The sequence below is a fragment of the Struthio camelus genome, chromosome Z (genome assembly GCF_040807025.1).
Source record: "Struthio camelus isolate bStrCam1 chromosome Z, bStrCam1.hap1, whole genome shotgun sequence".
Taxonomy (NCBI): domain Eukaryota; kingdom Metazoa; phylum Chordata; class Aves; order Struthioniformes; family Struthionidae; genus Struthio; species Struthio camelus.
In genome coordinates this window covers 39,288,475-39,310,915 of record NC_090982.1, presented here as the reverse complement: position 1 = coordinate 39,310,915, position 22,441 = coordinate 39,288,475, and the positions used below count along the sequence as shown (strand labels likewise).

The 22,441-nt window shown below is 42.2% G+C and overlaps 1 long non-coding RNA gene across 1 annotated transcript in view; it reads right to left on the bottom strand.

Annotated features, from left to right (window-relative positions):
• Nucleotides 1-22,441, bottom strand: part of LOC104150262 (uncharacterized) — an 88,144-nt gene that overhangs the window by 24,371 nt on the left and 41,332 nt on the right. The window contains exons 9-12 of the long non-coding RNA XR_695560.2: nucleotides 17,040-17,141; nucleotides 14,784-14,822; nucleotides 14,557-14,652; nucleotides 12,535-13,716 (exon numbers count right to left, since the gene is read on the bottom strand). This is a non-coding gene — a long non-coding RNA (uncharacterized lncRNA). The remainder of the gene's footprint in view (nucleotides 1-12,534; nucleotides 13,717-14,556; nucleotides 14,653-14,783; nucleotides 14,823-17,039; nucleotides 17,142-22,441) is intronic.

Sequence of the window (22,441 nt, the reverse complement as noted above, 5' to 3'; positions counted from 1 at the left end):
GAATTGTACCATAAAATGGGGGAGTCCATTTAAAGATCGTTTAATGATTGTAATTCTCTTCAAATGTATACATATGCATGCACATGTGAGTACTTGTACATACATATGCATATATACATATATATATAGCAGATACCTTCTCTTTTTTTCCAGTGACTCAATACATGATTAGACACAATGAAAACCTTGCCTTACAGAACTGAGGCATTTGAGAAGACTGGCAGTGATAGCTGTGCAGAGATATATCCCTTACAAAAGCAAGCAATTCTCCCAAGTTTGCTCTCATAAAAGATTTATTTCTATCATAAACCATCACCTGTCTTCTGGTCCTCCGACATTACAATGCTGTCACATTCAGCACAGTGGGGTGGCGGGTGTTTTTTCTTTTTCGCAAGTATGAAGATTGACAGGCAGTTGACAGTGCTAAAGAACAAGATATGACCGAATATATAACATTTGTACCAGCTGAATAGCTACAGCAAACAAAGCAATAAACTCTCCTCTTTTTTCCCTTATGAAAAACACTCATGCAGAATGACCCAAATAAATGGTGAGTGTGTAAAAAGAATTTGTCTTAGTTGGGAACAGTCATCTTGTCGTAAAATCACTTCTAATTGTTACTATAAATTAGTACTTTCTTCTTTATTTCAGCTTTTTGCTTGCACTTTAGTGCCCATTCTCGGCTGTTCACCTGCCTTATATTTCAGAACAAAGAAAGTATTTGCGTTGCCTGCTTGGCACCTAACTCTGGTGGTGAACAGCTGCTGTGTCACCACCCATCTCCATTGGCTGCGGAGGAAATTCAGGTGCCCTATTTGGTCCCCTTAATCGCAGCCAAGCTAGATGCCGGAAGCAGAAAGGACTTGATAAATCTCCCCCATGTGTCCTCCGCTCTGAAAGGTGTCACGAGACATTGCTGAATGCAGCCTTTATTTACTGATTGCGCCAATACTCACTGAGAAGGAGAATATTAATGATGCCGTATTTATACAGATGTCTCCTTATTGTGACCTTCTATATCCTTACCAGCCCTTGCAAGCTGCTCTCCAGAGGCTCGCGTACCCTCGTACGAACAGATGGATTTCCTTTACAACAGAGGGTCAAAGGTAAAGGAGTGTGTTCTCAGATGTGCCACTACATGAATTAAAATGTAGTAATGAATTTGTGGTGTACTCTGTGACTTTATGTTAGACCTTGACCTTAATATCACATTTAACTGAGCACAATCATAGGTCACAAATTAGAAAGGTTTAAGCAATCTTCTGCTCTATCAAGGGAACCCGATTTAATCAGATTTGATTTAATATGCTGCTCAGAGTTTAGGGAGCACTAGACTAATATTACTAAGAAAGAAACTGTCACCATAGTTACATCCGTGCTGCAAAAGCATAAAAAGGCTTTGGGGTACAATTCTAGCATTTTGCAGAAGCTTACAGTTAAATTTTTTTTTTTTCTCGCATAAATGGCCCTCAAAAACTCTTGTAACACTGCCAGTTTTGAACATAACAAATTAAAAAGAATTACATCATTGCAGTAATGTGGTTCGTCGCTCCCTTGCAGAATACCTAGGGAGAGGCAAGCCTTCACCGTCACAAAACGCACAGAGGAGTTACTGTGCCGTGAACGGGGCAGCGTGGGGACTCCACGCATCCCAACCTTGTTCCTTCATCAAGCAAAGGAGAAAAGAGGAGAAGGGATAGAGGAGAAGGGTCAGCAGCCGGGACCTGACTTAAGGTCAGTCCTGCATTGTTTCAGCCAAAAAGCACAAGCGTCCGTAATTATTCAGATAAAACCACAGGTAAGTAAACACGCACCATCCACATGAGCCGTTTCTCATCCTAGAAGCAGAAAGCCCCCCCTTCCACAAATACGCAATCGCACAGAACATACAGTAATCCAAAACTTTAGGTGTACGCTGCAGACCGCGCATGGGTCGACTCCGCAGGGCTTCGGATCAGGTTAACAGGCTAATCAGTCTGCTGATTTATCTGTCCTTAGACATGCATACAGATTAAACATAAAGGACGTACAATACAGATACAGTTTGAACACATCTGGCAAATCCAGCAATTTTATGAGGTTTAGTGAGAGAAAAACACCTCGTTCTCTCCAACTTCCGCTCCCAGTCTTTGCTGACCAAACGCTGTATTTCCTTTTTAGTCAAAACAGCAGCAGATTTACCATATCACATTCCAATACCTGAAGGTGTCAGATGAAAATAAACTGATTATTATCTACCAGTGTAAGCTCGAGTTCATTTCCAGGAATTCTAATCTTAACTTATTCCCAGGAAACACCTTGTTTACTTTTCCTTTTCTTTTAACCAAGCTCATTAACACTGAATCATCCACCATGACAAAAATGAGTTTGCAGTGCTGGAAGAATTCTGCAAGGTTTGGTGGTGCTTTAAAATAAAACCACAATATATGTTATTTTAAAGTGATGTTGAAAATAGAAGATACAGGCCTGAACTCTGAGGGCCCGTGAATGTAAATCCCCAGAAAGCCGGAGGAAGTTCTGTTTTTATCAGATTCTGCTCACATAAATGCAAGCTATCCTAGATACTAGACCTGTGACTTCATAGCAAGGAAGTTGTATTTTAGAAATATAATAAAAAATGGAAACCAAACATTAGACAATTAGAAATTTTAGAACGTTTTAGAAGAGCCATTTGGAAATTCGAGAAAACAGACTGACATACTACAAAATAACCCTGCTTACCTGCAAAGTAAGATTTCACCCAGGAAACAGTTGAATTGAAAAAGCCAGGCAAATATTTTGCAAATTAAACACTATGGGTCATAACATCAAAACCGTAGGATAAATCATATAACCTACCACATATGACCCTTGGATCCATATCGCTATAGAAGTCATTTGTCAATTTTAATACTAATGCGGTAATGGTTGAAAGATGAACACAGAAACCTTTTTTCTCTAATGGTAATACACTTGATATGTCAACAAATAACGTACCATGTGATTTACAAAGGAGATCATGCAATCATTTAGCTTGAGCCAGTACAATTGAAAAAAGTCTGTAACTAGTAGGAGCTTGTGTAAAATCTCTCGAATGAAGAGATGAATCTCGTGTGTGAAGAAAAACACAAGCTGCCTATCTTTCCATACATTTTGCATACTTATTTATTTTGGCACACCTCTTGGCATTCACGTGCAGAGAAAAAAAAAGGTCAATATCAATATATATGGAGCTCCATCTCAGGAAAGTAGCCGCAAAACAGTTAAACAAAAAGAATCATGACCTTTATTTTCCCCACAAGCTGCTTAAATATTCTCAAAATTTCAGGGAAAGGTGGTACCTGACAGTTTATTGAGACAGCCCAGAGATTTAAGGTAAAGTAAGAAAATATGGTGGAGAGCCACGAGCCACTAGCAGGGAAAATCTCCCTTGATTTCCTTTTATTCTATTCATGGCATTTGAGATTACAAGTAGTCAAGTTCTAAATGTTTGCAAAATCTCTCAAGCAGCTATTTCCCAGACAATTGTGAGATTCATGATACGGACAGTCACAATTTAGCATTTCTAAAGCACAAATCATCAAATGATATGCAGCGAATGATTGGGACAAAAGGCAGGATACCCAGCTACCCAGCTGTCCTTTAAAAGTCCTGTATTTGCATATAACAACAAGTAATCATACATTCAACATACAATTTTTGGATAGCAAAACCTACAGCGTATACAAATGTGGACTTGAACAAGGGGTAAGGACCGCATATTTTGTACATGTGATGGCTTGTATCCCTCTGAAAGCAGAGGGACTGTAAGAGGCTGCTTCATAGAACCGTTGTAAAACTATTTACATTTGCCAAATTTCACATGGTTAAAAAATGTAAATTGTTTTTTCCAGGCTGTATTACAGGGATTTAGCTGTAACTTAACTTGAGTCCTCTTTTTTTCCAGCTTTTATCTAAGAATTCATAAAAAGCATTCAGTTAGGTCAACAGACTACACATCTGGATTGGCATATTTTCAAAAATGGAAAGCCTTTGAGCGGAAGGAAATAAGAAAACTTGCAAACAATATTATAGTGTCCTTTCTTCTCACAGTTACAAATTGGATTTTGAACCGGTACTCAGTGTCTGAATTACTGCTGCTTTTGGAAGTAGCAACAAAGCCAGATATCTCAGTGCTGACTGCTTCCTTCCCAGTGCTTCCCTTTCTTTCCAATTCTTTACCTCTCCTCCCAGCTCCCTTTCTAGTCATAGCCTGTATCTTCACTCATGAAAAAGGGCATTTAGAAAAATATAATTTCAATGAGAATTTAAAAAATAGTTATTATTTACGGATTTGTTTGATAGCTGCAGTATGGACTCTCTGAGATATTTGAAGATCCTCAGTTACAAGTTGAACTATAAGGACGTGGCCTCCGTAACCAAAAAAGAACAAGTTCTAACGCACTTCATTTCTTCAGCTGGTTATCCAAAAATTAAGCTTCAGAGATTCAAGCTTTCATATCAACAGCTCCTCAGGCTTCCAGAACTGATGCCATTGGTTCTAATTTCTCCGGTAGGCCTAAATGTGATTTTTGAAGAGGGGGGGAAGGGAAAAAAAAAAAAAAGGTGACTGGCAACCTCCAGACTGTACAAAATGAAGATACAGCCTGAAGATACAGTCATCCTCACCTCTACAGTGCTTCCTGTCTCTTTCTCTTATCTTGCTGTCTATAGCTTCGGCTAGCGCATTAATGACAGGGCATGTTCCCATGCTACCTTAAACAGTGGAAGCAGTAGTTACAATAACGGAATATACTCTCCCCCCTATCAAATGTAGGCTTAAGATGCAACAACTGGGATCCATGGAATTGAAGGTCTCCAGACATGGGCAAAAAATAATCACCACTGAATTTTCTGCTCACTTCCCTCATAAACTGGCAAATACCCAAGCTCTTCAGATAACAGTAGCCAGAAATTGAGTCAGCGACGAACCATCTCCTCTTTAACAATGTCAGCACCCTGCTCTCCAGAACAGAGATTTAATTTTTCTATTATCTTTCTCTTGACCAGTAAGGTCCTACACATTGCTATAAAATGACCCCTGTTTTAGACTCAGCTGATGTTCCTGGACTCCTAACAGCTAAGCCTAAAATCACATTACCCTTTGGAGACCTGTGCCTAAGATTTACCTGATACTGAGTTCCATCTTATTCTTTTTCTTTATTTGACTTCAGGGATTAGCCACTCATAGATTGCCTGTTAGATAATATTAGCGGAAACTAGGGCAGGTTTCTCGAAGTAGCCTCCACTAACAGCATGAGCTCTCTGTATCCCCACGCTTTAGCACGCTTCTCTTCGGCTATGCCATGACGCAAACTGCATTGGAGAACTGATCTGGATTAAAAACAAACTGGCAAAATATGTATTAAAAAATGATATATATATCAAGTCAGTTGTCTGTTTGCAGTCACACAAATGGTCATCCAGCACAACTGAGGAGGGTGTAAGGGTACGCATCGGTGATACAGAGCAGCAGCAAGAAAGGAGAGTTAGCAAGCAGAAATACCTTACTCCAGTACGGCCACTGAAGGTCTTAGTTTATAAAACTGCAGCATTGGCAAAACAAAAATAAAGAGGAGGCTCCAAAAACATGTCATGTTTTAAAGGAAACAGAAAGGAACAAAGCCGAGATTAACAACTAATGAGACCAAAAATCCAAAGCAGCAAAAAATACAGAGGATAATGAAAACATCCACGTTAGAAAACAAGCAAATAGAAAGTCCTCTTTTACCAACAAGAACCTGATTCTGATGCCAGCACAAATCAATGGAAATCCCACCGAAATCAGTGTAACCGTGAAACCACTATTATTAGGTTGGTGCAAACAAGATCTGATTCGAGCCAGCTGCACGAAGGTTCAGAAAATCCAGGGCAGCTTAGAGCGATAAGCGTGGTTAGTGTCCTTGAAACGCACCAGTATCCTCCAAGAATACAAACATACTTACATATCTGCAAAAAGGAGGAATTTCCGTTCCACATTATCACCGCTAGAAAAAGGCATGATAATTAAAGCATTAAAATGTTCCTTTGAATCGGCAGTTATCCTCTACCCCCTTGCAGAGAAATCACGGAACATTTTCAATCCTGTGATGTGATGAGCACATTAAAAATATTTGCGATGCCTCCTTTGCCCTCAGTGACCTTGACAGTGTGCTTGACACAATGAATACTGCAATTTATTAAGGCTCAGAATACTCTCTTCAGTGCTTCCGTGGCTGAGATGATTTTTCTATTAAGTGGTCTCTACAATAATTTACTAGCATTTTGAGCTAAACAAGTACATTGATTTCTCAAGCAGCTGCACAATTCCTGACACTTAAGATTGGAGATATTTTACATCATAACCATGCTGTGTTTCACGGTAAACATCCTGTTAAATTTAGTGGTGGTCCAAAGAACTCGCTTTGCTATGTGTCAGCGTTCATTTTAAAGCCCCTTCCACAAGTCTACAACACACCATCAAAATGAAGGGGTCAAAGAGGATTGTCAGGATTTGGGGGTTGCTTTGACTTGGTTGTGTGCCAAGTACACTAGCATGGGGACAGGGCAAGCGCCTTGAAAACAATAAACACCCTTAACTGATAAAATACATAATTATAAGATATATAAATATATTGCATATTTAAAACATTCCCATCTAAAAATTCACTGCAGACCCCATCATCTTTAGAAACCAAACTGTAATCTAGTCAAATACATTTTGACAAACTCTGTGGGTTGCTAACCCAGTGGTTTGTGTAAACCTTGGAGTGATTTGCTTTCATATTGAAACACCTGGTTTCAAGTTGTAGCGCGCATGTTTTGCACAATGTAACTTAAAAACTGCAAACCACAAAAACTCATGACTAATACGCAGCGCATAAGCGACAAAAACAAAACAGTAGTATAAATGCAATGTAGTAAATCAAGACCAGATGTAACACATAATAAATCAATCAAAACTGCCAAAAAATTACTAAATATAGTGAATTTAATTAAAGCCTCCGCTGAGTCTCTAGGCAATCCAACTACAACTGAAAGGACAGGCCTGCAGCCTTTTTCGCTCTTTTTTTTAAGCCTTACCTCGGCCCGCCTTTCTTGGCCGATGGGAGAGAGATCCAAGGGAGCGGCAGGACAAACGCGCCCCCGACTCCACGGCGGAGGGTGCCGCGGCCCCGCCGCGCCGGGGAGGGGCACAACGGCGGTTCTGGAAAGGGGCACAGGGCAATCAGGCCAGCCAGCCTCAGCCCCTAACCAGCAACGTTCATTTTTTGCGCAGTGCTACGCCTTCGAAGAGACGCTGCGCAGGCCTGACCTCCACCGCGGGCTTTTGCGGGTGCAAAAACGCGCCAGCTCGCCGCGGGGGAAACTCGCAGCGCGTAGCGAGGACCGCGGGAAACAAAAGCTCCCCCGAGCGAACGACGGCGCGTTCCTCTCTAATAACACAATGCAAAAACGTCTTCACTTCGTGGATTCATCCACCGGAAAGGTCAGCCAACTTTTCAGACTCTCTCCTAGGGAGAGCTGACGGAAAATAAGTTAATTTCCGTTTTTAAAGCTTGAATCTGGCTCCCAGACAGACACCACAATAACGAACCCCAAAAAAAAAAAAAACCCAAAAAACCCCACACACATATTATCTATCCAAAAAATGATTTCTGTTGTCCATGAGCAACATGCCACCTAATAGTTACCATTGTGTACAGCGGACCACATCTTATGAAGATGATGTGGCTTGCATTAAGCATTTTTGCCTTGAGTTATTGACACATTTTAAATTATTCTGCTTTATGTCCACTCTTAATAGAACAGAAACCTGCTACAAAAGATCTTTATTAACTGACTGCCTCAGGTGCTGAGCAGAGATTCATGATTTAACAGCTCCTCCAAACAGACAGGCATACAGCTTGTTAATAGGCTTGTTCAACCCTTTGGCATCTGCGAGGCCTAAGTGGATTACGGAGGTTTGTTTGTCTGGCTATCTTTTCACACAGCTTTCCAAATAATCGTCATAAATATCCCTGCTTCCTTAACCTAATTAATGAAACGTAGTAAATACCTAGCCTACCGCTCGTATTGATTAAGCAGTCACTTAGGAAGCGCACCAGCGCTGCCACCCAACGCTACGCGCCACCTTTCTCCTCTCCTGAAGGGAACAGAGATACGTCCGCGATAAAAAACCAAAGAGAAGAAACTCATACATAAGTCACACACGATTTCTTTTTTTTTTTTTTTTGTCACCGTTAATGGCTTTCCTTTCTGTCGTGAGTTTTCTGAAGACAGGTTTAATGGGAAACATATGGATTCATTATTGCCGAAAATCAACCTCACTTCAGACGATCGTTTATTTGCTTTCTCGAAAAAGCTATTTATGCAGAAAAATTACACTCTGGCAGTTTTAAGAGCCATCTTGCAATCCTTGTAACGGTAAAACTGGATCCTGCAGTAAAAACAGTCAGCACAGGAGTGTTTCAGGATGAACGGAGATTACTCACGCAAGCAGGGCTGGCAGCGTCAGGCACCAATTTTTTTCTCTCTCTTTCGGTAAGCTAAATCAAACCAAATCACTATTAAGTAGACTAAACGTGCTCATTTATAGTAGGAAAACTAAAAAAAAAAAAAAAAAGCCTTACGAAAAAGCTATTAAAATATAAAATATTTATGCTTTCCAGGCTTCATCTCTTTCATATCCTCTTAACTATTTTAGCGTGACTTCATGAATGTTTCACGCTACAACAACATCCTTTCGCGATCCAGCGGAAACGTTGGGCATAAAAGAAAAACGCCGTCCGCACCTGGCTGACTAACGTCCGAGCTGCCTAAACCAGCCGCGCCCAGGTCCCAAACAACGCGGGGCCAAAGCGCGTGGCACGAACGGGCTCGCCGCGCCCTCGACAGCAGCGGCGTTGCAGGTGCCCGGCCAGGGCGGGCGCGCGCGCGCTGCAGGCCGTTTAGGAACGAGATGGCGGCGGCGGCACTCGGCGGTGGGGTGGCGAGGGGACGGCGGCGCAGCGGCTGGCCCAGCCCTTCGGCGACCAGCGAGGCTTTTGTGCGCAGGCCGGCGCCACCCAAGCGCCTGGAAGCGTCAACGTGGAGCGAAACGGGCTCCTTCAGAAAGGCGGCTCCTCTCGCGGGATGGCCGGCGGTGCCGCCGCAGCCTTCGCCTGGCTCGCCGGGGAGGGAGCGCAGCCTGCCTACGCGCGCTCGTTGACACCGGCAGCAAGCACCAAAGGCTCCCGGTTATTTCAGTATTTATCAAACCTTCGCTGGGTGCAGCCAGTGGCTTCGTGATGAAAAAGCTCCAACAACGAGGCCCTGTCAGATTTTTGGCAGAGACACATCCAAACACATAAAAACAAGCTTAAACACTATCGTTTATGCATAATTCTGTCTTGGCGTGTGTCCTCGCTTACTGCGCTCTGCAGCCAGAAAACACTTACTTCTGCTTTCTCCCCCTTCTAAAATAATCCAGCCAAAAGTGGATCTCGTTCCCCTCCTCCCGCAGAAGGGGAACAGCCCTGTCAGGGCCGGCTCGTGCGCGCGCGCTCAAGATAAACCACGGTTTCCGCTCACGGCCCAGCTGCGCCGACTCGAGCGGCTGGGGCCGGGTCAGTCAGCGCGCCGTGCCCCGGGCGAGCGAGCTGCCGGGGCGCACAGGACCACAAGCGTAACGAACGGCCAGGTCTCAGCTAGACCCCGTCTTGGCTCCGCTCTCGCCGTCAACCCACCCCTTTTGCGCACAGCGCCGCCACAAAACGGGGTCAGGGTGGATGGGGAGCGCGACATGGCACCCAAACGGCTTCGCAAAGGCGCCTCTCGGGGCTGACCTACGGCTGGCAAGCCCGCTAGTGGTAAATAGTTTTCACGAAGCCCGTGACCTAAGCGCTTGCCCACAGGGCCACGATAACATTTACAGAGCGTAAATTAACGTGCCACCACCGCTAATTCAATCTGGCTAGCTGACTCCTCCGGTGCCGGCAGCGCCTGACCTCTGCGGCGAAGCACGGCGCTCGCCGCCGTGACTCCCAGCTCCAGCCGCGCTTCGCTGCAGCGTCGCCCGCACCCGCGCGAACAAAGAGCGCGGTTCGTCGAGCGGCCGTAAAAATACATCTCCAGAAGATGTTTGGATCAGTGCTAATTGCAACTTCCTTTTTATAGGAGCCTGATCAAAACCAGCTGTGGGAGTCAAGCAGGAACAGATTTATACATTACGCTAGAAATCTGACAAATTCAGAGAGAAGCAGCTGAGCAAATGCCTCTAAGCGGCTGGAGAGACACATGTAACACACGATGGCTCGAGACTTCCCCAGAGGAAAATCCCTCACTGGATGTGGATTTTTTTTTTTCCCACAAGTGCTTTTCTTTCCTGATCCCCTCTTCAGTTGAAGGCTATACTGAAGCGGTGCCCTAAACTCGTACCTTTAGTGAGGCTATAACCACAGGACAAAAAGGTGAAGCAAATCTCTCAGGACGGCATCCTTTCCGGTGCCTCCCTCCAACAAGCGTAACCAGAGCTGTACCTATCTTGCGCAAAACGTCGTCAAAACCAGCGGCGAGAGGTAGCCGGCCAAATATAAACGTTGGAGGGAGAAGGCAAGGGGCAAGCAGCCCCCTGGTGTGTAACAGCCCCAGCTATCAACATCACCTGCTATTAGACTATTAACTCCCTTCAGACAGTTAAGTCTAATTGGGCTCTTAACGCCGAAGACATAATCCTTCACCCGCGGGTGGGACGAAGACATTATCCTTCACCCGCAGCTGGCCCGGTGACCGCGTCCCACCCTCTCAGAGCCAGCGGGGGCTACAGCGACGGTTCAGGGAGATCCACACGTTCGCAGTCTTCACGGCTGATTACTGCGGCTCGTTACGGCTGTGAACGAAGCCATATGCTTTGGAGAAAATCCAGGTGGACCGAAACGGAGCCGCCTGCCTGCGCAGCCTCCCGTCGCGGCGAGTACGGGGCTCCGCTGTCTGCGGCCGGCTCCCGCCCCCGCACTCACAAAATCCAGCTCCGGAGTCATTTAACGACTTTCAAAGTCACCCACGTGACCGGCGGTGACGGCCCAAACCTCAAACTGTCAAGAAAAAACAACGGGAGGCAAGAAAATCTAAATGCCAGCTCAGCCAGCTTTATTACTAAATGTGCTCTTTGTGATCTCTATAAAAAACTGCCTATACATCATACGCGGTCTAGCGAAACTAGCAGAAACATCATGTAGGTAATACTTCCTACGAAGTAAAACATTTTCGCTTTTGCAGAGCCATGAAAATGCCAATACGCAAATCATATCGCAAGGAGAGAGGGATCAAATGAACGAGCCGTTCAGTCGACTTGCTGAAGCGGCCCTGTCGTGGAAAAGTGACATCTCATAGCGCCCGTCTCCTTCAAAAGCTAACTCGGGCACACCCAGACCCATCCTTAATATGCATCCCCAGGGCTCACCAAATGCACAGCCCTTGGCAGCTCGAGTTAAAAAATAATTTAAAAAATAAAGGGGGGGTTATTCTCAACACACTTTTTGATGATTCTATTGCATTGGCAGCCTCAGATGCCTCAGGCACAGCCAGAGTAAAGAGGACTTGCGATATTGTCCTTCTCTAAAGGCCACAACGCCTGCTGAAGTACTCTTGGGTTAGCACCTGGCTACAAAGACACTGCCTGCAATGAAGAAAAGACAATCCATGAGTGACGGCGAGAACAAGACCCCGGCGGGCGAGGTTTGCAGACAAAGATTTTTTTTTTTTTTTTAACTAGTCAGGCTGATTTAGTTAGGAAAAGACTTTTTTGGGTACCTAAACACTTTTTCAGGAGAGAAATAGAAAAAAGACGTACATTTTAAGATTGAGAGGCGATCTCATAAATGTGTACAAGTATCTGAAGGGGGAGTGTCAAGAGGATGAGGCCAGCCTCTTCTCCGTGGTGCCCAGCAACAGGACAAGAGGCAATGGGCAGAAACTGAACCACAGGAAGTTCCATCTGAACCTGAGAAAAAACTTCTTCACTGTGAGGGTGACTGAGCATTGGAACAGGTTGCCCAGAGAGGTGGTGGAGTCTCCTTCGCTGGAGATATTCAAAACCTGTCTGGATGTGATCCTGGGCAATATGCTCTAGAGGTCCCTGCTTGAGCAGGGAGGTTGGACTAGATGATCTCCAGAGGTCCCTTCCAACCTCAACCATTCTGTGATTCTGTGATTTTGGGGTGACTTTTTTTGTATCATGCTTCCAACATTGTAATCAAGAACACAAAACCCTCTGTTTCACTAAAATAAAACCAGATTTGTTCTAATACTGATTTAAGTAAACCAGGGCTGAAGAAATGGCTCTGTTGAGATCAGTAGCAGTGCTTTGCAAAGAAAATCTCTTCAGTTGCCCACAGCCCAACTCAGTTATAAGTCCAGGAGCTGGGGGGTCTCTGTCCCATGAAATTGCAATCCAAGGCTGATAGCACTTTCTGAAAAGTTTTGGAGAATACTGTCCCCCATTTGTATTTATCCCATGACTTCCTCAAAGGGTCAGGCAGTAGTCAGCCCACCTACCGTTTAAGAAAGTGCCCATCTTTTGAAGCTTGCTCTCGATTTTTTTGAAAAGGGAAATAGCACCTGAGATGAAGGATGTTTTCTCCTGGATGAAGACTTCAGCCGGGGGAACGTCAGTGCTACAGGCAGAATTGTCACGCATGCTGGCTGTTTGCTGTGGAGCTTACCCTCGAAAGAGGAAAAAATAATTAATGAACTAGACAATCAAAAGCACAATGAGTTTCTTTTAAATTAGCTTTATCTCAGTGTATCCTTACCACACCCCACTCACTTAAATGCCCACAAGCACAGGCAAATAAGCAGTTAACCAAGAAACCAATCAAACTATTTCTTCCACATCCTGGAAGAAGAAACAGAGGTGAATGAACAGAATATTTCATAACAGTTGTCGGCATTGGTGATATTGATTATCCCTGATGGAATATTTATATTTTTGTCACTATGACTGAAGAGAAGAAGATATGTGTTATATTCCCAGACATTCTATGATCATTTATCCACTTGGGCAAGCCTGTGAATATATGCTAGGAGTAAACAGAAGACTAGTGAGAATTTAATCTGGTAAATCCTGGGAAAGATCCCGAGGCAAAATCCTGGGAGATTTCCACCCCTTGCACATCCCAATGCATTACAAATCTAGTTTGTGTTTTATAGTGTTTCCCGATGTAATACTGATAAAAGAATTGCTTTCAATTTGCCAAGGTTACTGTAATTTTTGAGGCAATCAAAGCTTTGCAGCTTCTAGATATGTTTGCTGCAATGCACTTACAGGAGGAAACACTGGGAGAGATTTGGGAGATGTCATTTAAATGAAAAGGGGCACCTCAATAAATAGACCGTGTTAGTTATTATGCTATGCCAAGATCTCAAAACCAGTTTCAATCTCTTATTAGCTTCTGGATGCAGCTCTGGACAGAGCTCATTTAATTTTGTGGACAGACTCTGATGTCTCCCCTTACACCAACAGGAGCAGTACATCCAGCCCCACCAAGAGTTTCTTGTGTCCCTGATTGTGCCCCTGTACTACAGCTACTTGTTCTTAAGTCAGTGCTACAGTGATAAGGCCCAGCAGTACCTGCTGGAAATTCTGATTTCTGATATTTGCAACCTCTTACCAGACAGGACACAAGCTCAAAGGCTTTCAAATGCCGTCCAGAGATGCCTCGTCTGTTCAGACAATGCCTTGAACAGGAAAGAGCAGCAAAGGTAAGTTGCTGGTTAAGTTTCCTAACTTCTCTTCTCTTCCCACAAAAGCAAATTTATGGATTTTTAAAACTGATTTATTACACTCGTTACCATTGGATTTGTTTAGGGAGTACTAAAAGTAATTTTTTGAATGCACAAGTAGACATTCCTCGAAACGAACCAAGAAATGTATAAATTGAAGGTGTAATGTTGGCATCGTTACGTGGGCTGCAAATTTCACAATATCCACAAACGCTTCCATGTAAACGTTGCACAAATGAACCACAGTGCGGTTTTTGTTTCAAAGTAAACATGTCCTCAAGCGGGAGGATGAATGTTGAATTTTCATGGTTACGGTGGCTACACGTTTCTAACAGGAGGCATAGCAACTAATGAGAGAAGCAGCAACTGTAACACATTAAAATGAGCTGCGTTCTTCAACCCTCAAAGATATGGATTTTAAAACACATGATTAGACCATCTCAAATTTTTAAAAGCTATTTATACCTTATACCATTAAGAAATATATAAATTAAGACGGTTTGTGCGCTTTTGAAAATCTTTGCACGTCAATTTAATGGCATGTCAGGCTTGAAAGGGAAGAGTGTCAGATTGATTTGATAAGAAGCATATCAGAAGCACATTTATTGAGAAACGCACAAAGGATCATTTTATTTTATTTTATGCTGTGAGGGGAGAGGTAGAAGCAGGGTAGAGAGAACTTTAGTGTAGAGTTGTGTAAATTACATTGATTTTGTGGTATAACGCACTGATGCTGCGCTCATATAAAACATATATTTGTTGAAGGGGAGGATTTTATGCACTTAACGCACTTACTTGCCACCTCTTTTGATCTGACTAGAGCTCTTCTTTTGCAACCCTAACGTGCCAACCTCTGAGGTAAAATCACGAAGGAAGAATCGAAATGCAGTCCTTGAAGATTCAGTGAAGCAAATGGAAGAAAATCCATTATAAAGGGTCACCACTCCTTATATCCTACATTACTCCCACATAATGCAGAGGGGTAGGTTCTCATTTAGGAAATAACAGATCTTTTTACTCACAAAGCAAGTTGCCTGCAACCTTGAGGACAATAGGAATAGCTGGAAAAAGAATAGAAATCAAAAACATCACCTGTAGCAGATTGAATGCTGCAGGTCCACTGCTTTCTAAAGGGTTTCTGAAGCAATGTTAAATTAAACACCCTGAAAGTCAAGGGTGAAACACATGAAGTCAAAAACACAATCCCAAGCTGTCCAGGACCACAACTGGACCTGCTGGACCAGAGACGGTGAGTTGTCTTGGAGCAGGACTTACACAGGTCAGGCTTACCCTTTCCGAGCTCGTGCTCACATCTCACCATTTGGCCACAGGGCTAGGGTGGCTGTCACCAAATAACTTCTGGGTGCTAGAGCTCTCCTAGCAATTTTGGGGTGTGAGGCAAATCTGGATGATGTGGTGTTACTCTGTCGTGTGTCACGGAGATGGAGCATGCGCCTCAATAGCTCTGTGATGCCAAAAGGCACCTTGGACTCATTGCTGATGTTAGAGCAATGCTACAAAGACACAGAAAGATTCTTCCCTTCCTTCCATAGGTGGATAATGGGAATTTTCCATCCCTTAATATTTCCCTACAAGTTGTTCAATAACAGCTGATCTGCTGGCTGAATAAACATACACAAAATCTACTCGCTTGGATCCAGTTGGTAGTTTAGCAGATTACATATGAGGGGATCTGAGGGTGAGACGGCCACCTTTTTTCTTTTTAAAACAGAAAAACAGCCGAACTAAGCCAACAAAGGCTAAGAACAAACATTGCTTTTTAAACCTGTCAGTGAAAAGGCATTTGAAGTAGTGCCTCTCGCAGAGCACACAAGCGCATGGCTTTCTGATAACACTGCAATTTTGCCTGTCAGCTTCCCTCCCCACCTGCTTCACTAAAAGCAGATCTAAAGGTAGCTTCACAAAGGTGGCTGGCACTTGAAAGCAAATCTGCCAGGATGAAGAGCCGGGCTGGAAAAACAAGCCGTGACCAAGACGTCCTAAGTCAACCATGTCAAATAAACAGGAGAACCACCAGCACAGACGCATCGAGTCAGCGCAGCCCCAGCACAGCATCGCTGTTATTCTTTTTACGAGCCGCCTCTTAACGTTTGAGCGTCTAAAGGATAGAGTCGGGAATTTAGGAAACATTTGGCAGACAAACAGTCCCCGGAGAGCCTGTAACTGCACAGAGCAGAAGCTCTTTTTCCCTTTGCGCTCTTTGCTGCGCGTTTCCTCTCCCCCGCCACCTCCTCCATCCGACCAGGCGCTCTAGGATAATGCTGATGAAATAATTCCCCAATACTAATCGCCCTGAAAATGGATGTTTAGTAACATAAAAAAAACAATCAAGCTAGGATGGCATAGTTTACAGATATTCCCCCTTACAGGAAACTCATTATTCCCACATGGTGCTGTGAGAGGAAGCCTTCACCCTCAGATTACTGCATTTTTAAAATAAATTCCTTCCCACTCAGAAATAAATTCCATTATATTTCATTTAAATCCTATGGTCTTTTCACTGTTCTCTTTTCATTCTTTAATTAATGGAATTTTTTTTGCTTTATTAGTGGGGTCTGACAACAATTTGAGCGTTTCCAGTATTTCATGAAGGTGATGGAGTTATGATCAGAATAGGCTATCATATGGTTTATCATCAGCTAAGAAAAAATTCCTTCTACTTAGAATTATGGCAATTATGGCAACAAGTGGGAAAGGCATACGTATTAGATATGCTCGCCCTGTTCTTACGCTATTTCCTTAAGCATCTGTTTCTGATCGTTGCTGGAGATGAGACACAGGGTTAGATGGACCTTTGACCATTATGGCCTTTTTAAAGCTTTTACATCGCTTTCATTCCTAGTTCTGCCGTTAATATCTTGGGAATCTTTAGCCAAAATCAGCTAATGTGAATAAATTCTTTGAAACATATCGCCTCTCTGAATCAAGAATAAGTTTTGGAGATCACAGTTTTCTAATTTATCTATTCAAACTGGTTATTGTTTGTGCAAATAACAGTATGTAGCTGTTTCAGGAACAGCACCCTGCAATGGTTTTAAGATGCAGGCTTGTATGAGGTTCAAGCGGAGACATCGGAGCACACCGCCTGGCTTAGCCCCCTCACAAAAAGACAGCTGAGGCTGCTCACATCTCATCTCACCTCACCCCCAGGGGCTTGGTGAGAAGGGCTGCCACCTGGCAAGCTGCTTTCAAATCACTGTTTTGCCCAACTTTAAGCAGAGACTCGAGTATAGAGCTGCCCAGGATATCCTCCTTACCTTGAAGCTATTGGCTCAGTGCAACACACTGTTGGAGTTGTCTTTAATCGCGAACAATGAACACCGTACAGTACAGCTTCGATTCCTTATGGTTCTTCATATCTTTCCGTGGATGTGATCAGAAAAAATATGGGAGGCACATATCAACGTTTTGCAGATGTGAACGTATTCAGAATAGAAAACTCTAAATTAGCAAACGCTAATAACACATTCAAATCAAAAAGCAAGGCATTTTTTCCACAATAATCTGCCAGAACTGACAGATTCTTACATAGAATTTTAAAATGATTATATTGCAACGCTCATTTAAAATTATCTATTTAGATAAATATAGCCTATGTGTAAACTTCCTGATTATCAATAAGCAGGGAAAAGGATACTTTTTCTATGAAAAGACTCCTCTTTTGGGGGAACGACTTTTGCCAGTTTGGTGACATAATTTATTTCTCATACGTTCCTTTTATCTACTGTGTTTCCCAAATCTGTTTGAAGTTTAGACAGCTCTAGACAGATGAAGTCAGTGGCATGTATTTAAAAAAAAAAACACCTTTGAAATATAATCAATAGTTTCTGCATGATTCAACAAGGGAGTCTCTACAGAGGAAATACAATTCCTCTGTGTTCTCCTGAATCATACTTTTATCTGCCTTTGTGACCAATTCCAAAGTTTGCACCTTTGACTTCGGGCATCTGAAATAATATGGCCCATACTGCTCAATTAATCTTATTCGTGAAATGTAAACAGTATATATACTTTGGGAAAAAAATGCCTTTATAGGTAATGTCCAGGCTCCTGGAAACATGTAGTTCATCCTGGAGATATTTGGAGGCTTACTGTACGTCTTTGCCTTCCAATCTAACATGGCATTATCTTATTAGCATATTTAATGCCATACTTATTTCACGTTACCTGCACAGTTCTATCTTGTGAAGGTTCACATACAAGTTATTATCAACAGTGTTTCCTCTCGTATTTTACACAGAAATTAATTCTCCATTTTGTTAGTAGAAATCTTTTAGAACAGACGGCAGTTATTTGTAGGTAGGCAAAAATAACCTTTTCTTAGGATCCAATCCAGCTTCAACAATAAATCGGTGGTAAAACTGTCAGGTATTTTATGGCAGCAGGACCAGGTTCTGGCGAGCAAAAGAAACTCAGCAGAAAGGACACCCCGGGCTGCCGCAAACAAGCAGCACAGAATATGACTGCGTTTAAATAACGCCATTATTTTCACCATAACAAGAAAGCCTTCACAGTTATCTTTTCTGAGTACACTGAACTAAAGGGGCTGGGGAGCATGCACTATGCAAAACAGCTCTAAAAAAACCCAACAAATCTGCCCACCGTAAGCAGTTTGCAGCTTACCTCCCCCTCTGCCACGCGTTCTCTTGCTAACCAAGGATATGGGCTGTTCATTCCTACTTTCTGTGAGCAAGTGGAGAGCAAATACGATGGGTTCGTTTGCTGGGAGTGAGGGGGATGCTGCTTTTCTCAGCACACCGAGCGCCAAGAGTAGCCGAGTAATTTACAGCAGAAATAACCACAAAGTAGTGTAATTTCCTACTGGTTGACCAAGCAGAGCCAAGCAGAATGACCCTTCAAAACCCCACTATAAATCTCTTCCTCACACAAGTCCTCCAAAGAAACACTGACCTCCCTGGGTCCTCCTTCGCTCTGGTTTTGTCGCTGACTTCAGTAAAGCCACCGTTTCGCCCCAAAGTGTTCCCTTCCCAGCTCCATCCTTCCTCCTTGCCTTCAGGAAGCTTGGCTGAGCTGCTTCCAGGGCTGCTCAGCCTTGTCCTGTGCTGAGGCCACTCATGACACTCTTCTTCTCCCCTTCCAATAATCAGGGCTCCTGCGTAGCCTCTTTCGTATTCTCCTTTGGATGCACACTCGTGGGCTGTATAATACAGCTTTTGTGGGTTTTCTACCTTTTTCAAAGCAGCCTGTTAAAGTGTAATGAAATGTTTGTACCCCTTATCTGTGTTAGGAAAAAAAAACTAGGTGATGGCTTGCATGCACCAATTGGGAAGATGGCACCAACCGAACCTTCTCATGCGGTAAGTCAGAGGACTCATACTAGCACAGTTTTTCTTCCTAAGTATGCTCTGATCAGAAAAAGCAGTTTGACCTCACGCACTGAGCACGTTACTGAAGCCCAGGAGCCTATGATAACTTCTAACTCACCCTACTGCCTGGAAGAAACCATACCATCAGCGTGCATCTCCCTTTTCCTTTGGTAAAACAACTAAGATTCTGACAATTTTTAAGTGAGTTTTATGACACTGTCTCTCCAACAGCCCTAGCAACTATTCCATTTCCCATGTTTAGAGATACATGAATGAACCCTAGTAAAACTGCCAGAGGAAGCATTTTAATAATAAATGTATGGCTGCTTGTACAGATCCTTGACAGCAGAAGGCTCTGTAAGTCTTACCGATAGGATACTTAGGTCTTCTAAGGGATTTCAGAGGGCTATTTAAACACCTCAGTATTTGCCCACTTTGTAAGTGCACGCTTTTGCTACTGACAGAATAGGAGCCATCACAATATCCTTAGGGCACCTATTACTGGCCTTCCAAAACAGACTTTCAGGCCTTACTGCTATGGTAGCATTATTGAGCACTATACACAGGCATGAACAGGAGACAGGACCTCACATCATCTCCACCTCATGGATATTTTCGGCTAGCCCTCCATGCTGCGAGGAATTAGACACAGGCCTTTCCATTCATTCATATTTCCTAAAGTATCCAGCTGCAACGCCTATTCCGCGCTAGAGTTTATGGCCATGAGAACAAAATAGTATTTGGAAGAGCGTGCAGGAGAAATGTGCAAATATCTGATTTATTAGGTTAGAGGCACTATAATGGGATGAGTTGTGCTGCTGTTATTAACAAAGAGGACTTTCTTTCTGCAAGCCAGCGGGAATAATAGAGGCAACTGTGTGACATTTTAAATGAAACTGAAACGCTTTCTGTGGATTTTATTTCTATTTCTCATGCTTACTAGTCACGCAGGAATAATATCCCTTTAGAAAAACAAAAAAAAATCCCAACCCATACGTATCATCTGTGCTCCTGCCACAAACGTCATTAGGGCTAAATGCTGCTGCTCAAGAAAAAACATGTGCTTTAAGAAATTATTTATGTTTAAGTGTTTGAACATTTATTTGAAGCATTTATAGCTCTTTCCTTTTGTCATTTAAAACCAAGGAGACAAAAGATACTATATACATCTGCTGCTGTATTTTCCCTGAATATAATGCGGGTAATCATAATTAGGGAGTTCTTGCTTTTTATGTAACAAAGTAATGTACCATTTCAAATGAGTGTTGTTCAGATCAAATACAAAGCATGACAAGGCTGAACTGTGTCAACATATTCACGTCCTGTCATAGGCTGGAGTCCGTTTCTGGAAATACGTTTGCTATACAAAAATTTCCCCTTTATCACCCTTTATTTCAAAAGGGGTGGTAGTCTTCTACGGAGGAGACATTGAATTTTTCTCTTGCTTTCTAAATGGGGCAGATTTAAGGGCATGACACAACATAGTGTATTTGATAGCTGAGAAAAGATGAATGTGATTAGCGTGTAAACTAAAATAACAAGAAACCTAGATTTGCGTGTGGTTTTCAATTTGGAATTCAGCTAGTTTCATTAAAAAGATCTTTAAAGTTCATAAGCCTACGCAGGCTTTCAGATGAGTTTTGGATGATTTATGATCCTGTAGCAAAGCTCATCTTAATATTTTAATGCAAAACAGGGCAAAAAACGTCATTGCTTTACATTCATTGAAAACAGACAAATATTTTTTGATAAAGGCCAATACGTTTTGTCTCTTTTCAGCTAAAACACTTACAAAAATAGCTTATAATTCATTTGAGTATCTGTTCCCCTAAGTTATTCATAGGATAATTTCTGTAAATAATCATTATCTTGTAAAAAGGTTCAAAAGATATGCTGTGTGTTTGATATACAAAATCAGAGCTGTTTTGATTATTTGTGCTTGGACATACAATTTACATAGATGATTTCCAATTCCTGACTGAATATGACTCTTACAAGTATATTTGTACTTTGCACACTCACAGATTTGAAATCAAAATTACTCTTCAGTACTATTTATTTTTATGTCCTAGTATTTTCTTTAAAATTCCTTCTGGGAACTGTTTAAGCTTAAACACCTTTCATAGACAAAAACAAATGAAATATAAGTATGTAAAATAGATTCTTGCAAAAATTCTAATGAATATAGGTCTGATTAACCGCCACAGCCATAACAAAGAGATGCTACTGCAATTCTACATGAAACAAAGCCAAAGAAAATACTCATAAGAACTTTTAAGAGGCAAAAGAAAGTACTATATTTCATCTACTTTTGTATTAGGTGACATTCAAATGGTTTTAAATTTGTTTCAAATGTTAATCCTACCAGCCCTTTTGAGTCTAGGAGTCAGCTATAGACTCTGCTGGCTTTTTTCCAACACTTTCCACTTTCACATAGGCCAGAAATATCAGGAGAATAGCTTTGCATATGTTAATTTTGCTAACAGTACTTCCTGGATCAGATTAAGCTTGAGAGTGCATAGACGCACAAAGAAATTACATAGAGCCAGCAAACAGGCTTAAAAGGAAATGAGGATATAGAGAAGAGCATGAGCAGGAGAGATAATTTCTCACGTGAACAATATTATGATGATATAGCTATGCAAATAGAGAAAGAATGTAAAAGGTGTTTTGTAAGTGAGGATAAATGTGGAATAATAGGCAGAGAAAGAAATAACTACTAAAGTGCAGACGAGAGATTGGCAATTTTCCTACTTAGCACCTATTTTGCGAAGATATGATAAGGCAAATCACAAAGGAGTCCTAAAAAATTACCTTATTCTAATATTAAAGATGATTGGGACCAACTTCAAGACTGGTTTTTATATTTATGAAGTAAAGAAACAAATATCTGCCCAGGAGAAGCAAAGAAATCAATGCATAGGGTCTAAAAATTAAGACTTTCTTTACGCAGAATAGTATTTATTTAATGTGGCATATTTATTGCTGGTGCTGGATGAAAAAAAAATCACCTCTGGACCCAATTTCCCTAAAGGTCAAGGTTTTGGTTTATCTCCACTAGAAAATCATAAGTTTGACATTAGGTTCAAACCCAAAGATGCTATTACACCTTTGGGACTACTCACATTGAAGGTCTTTGTTTCAGCCCATTTCTAGTATTTATGTAGCATACATTTTAAACATGCTAAACTCTTAGGAAAAGTGTGCCTCTGCTGTGTGCTATTTAATCTTTCGGAGAAGCAGATAGAGATGTCCAAGTTCCTTTGAAGGAACTGTTACTTTGCAGATTATTGAAGGGAGAATTTGTAGAGCTCTACTTCATATTTAATTGA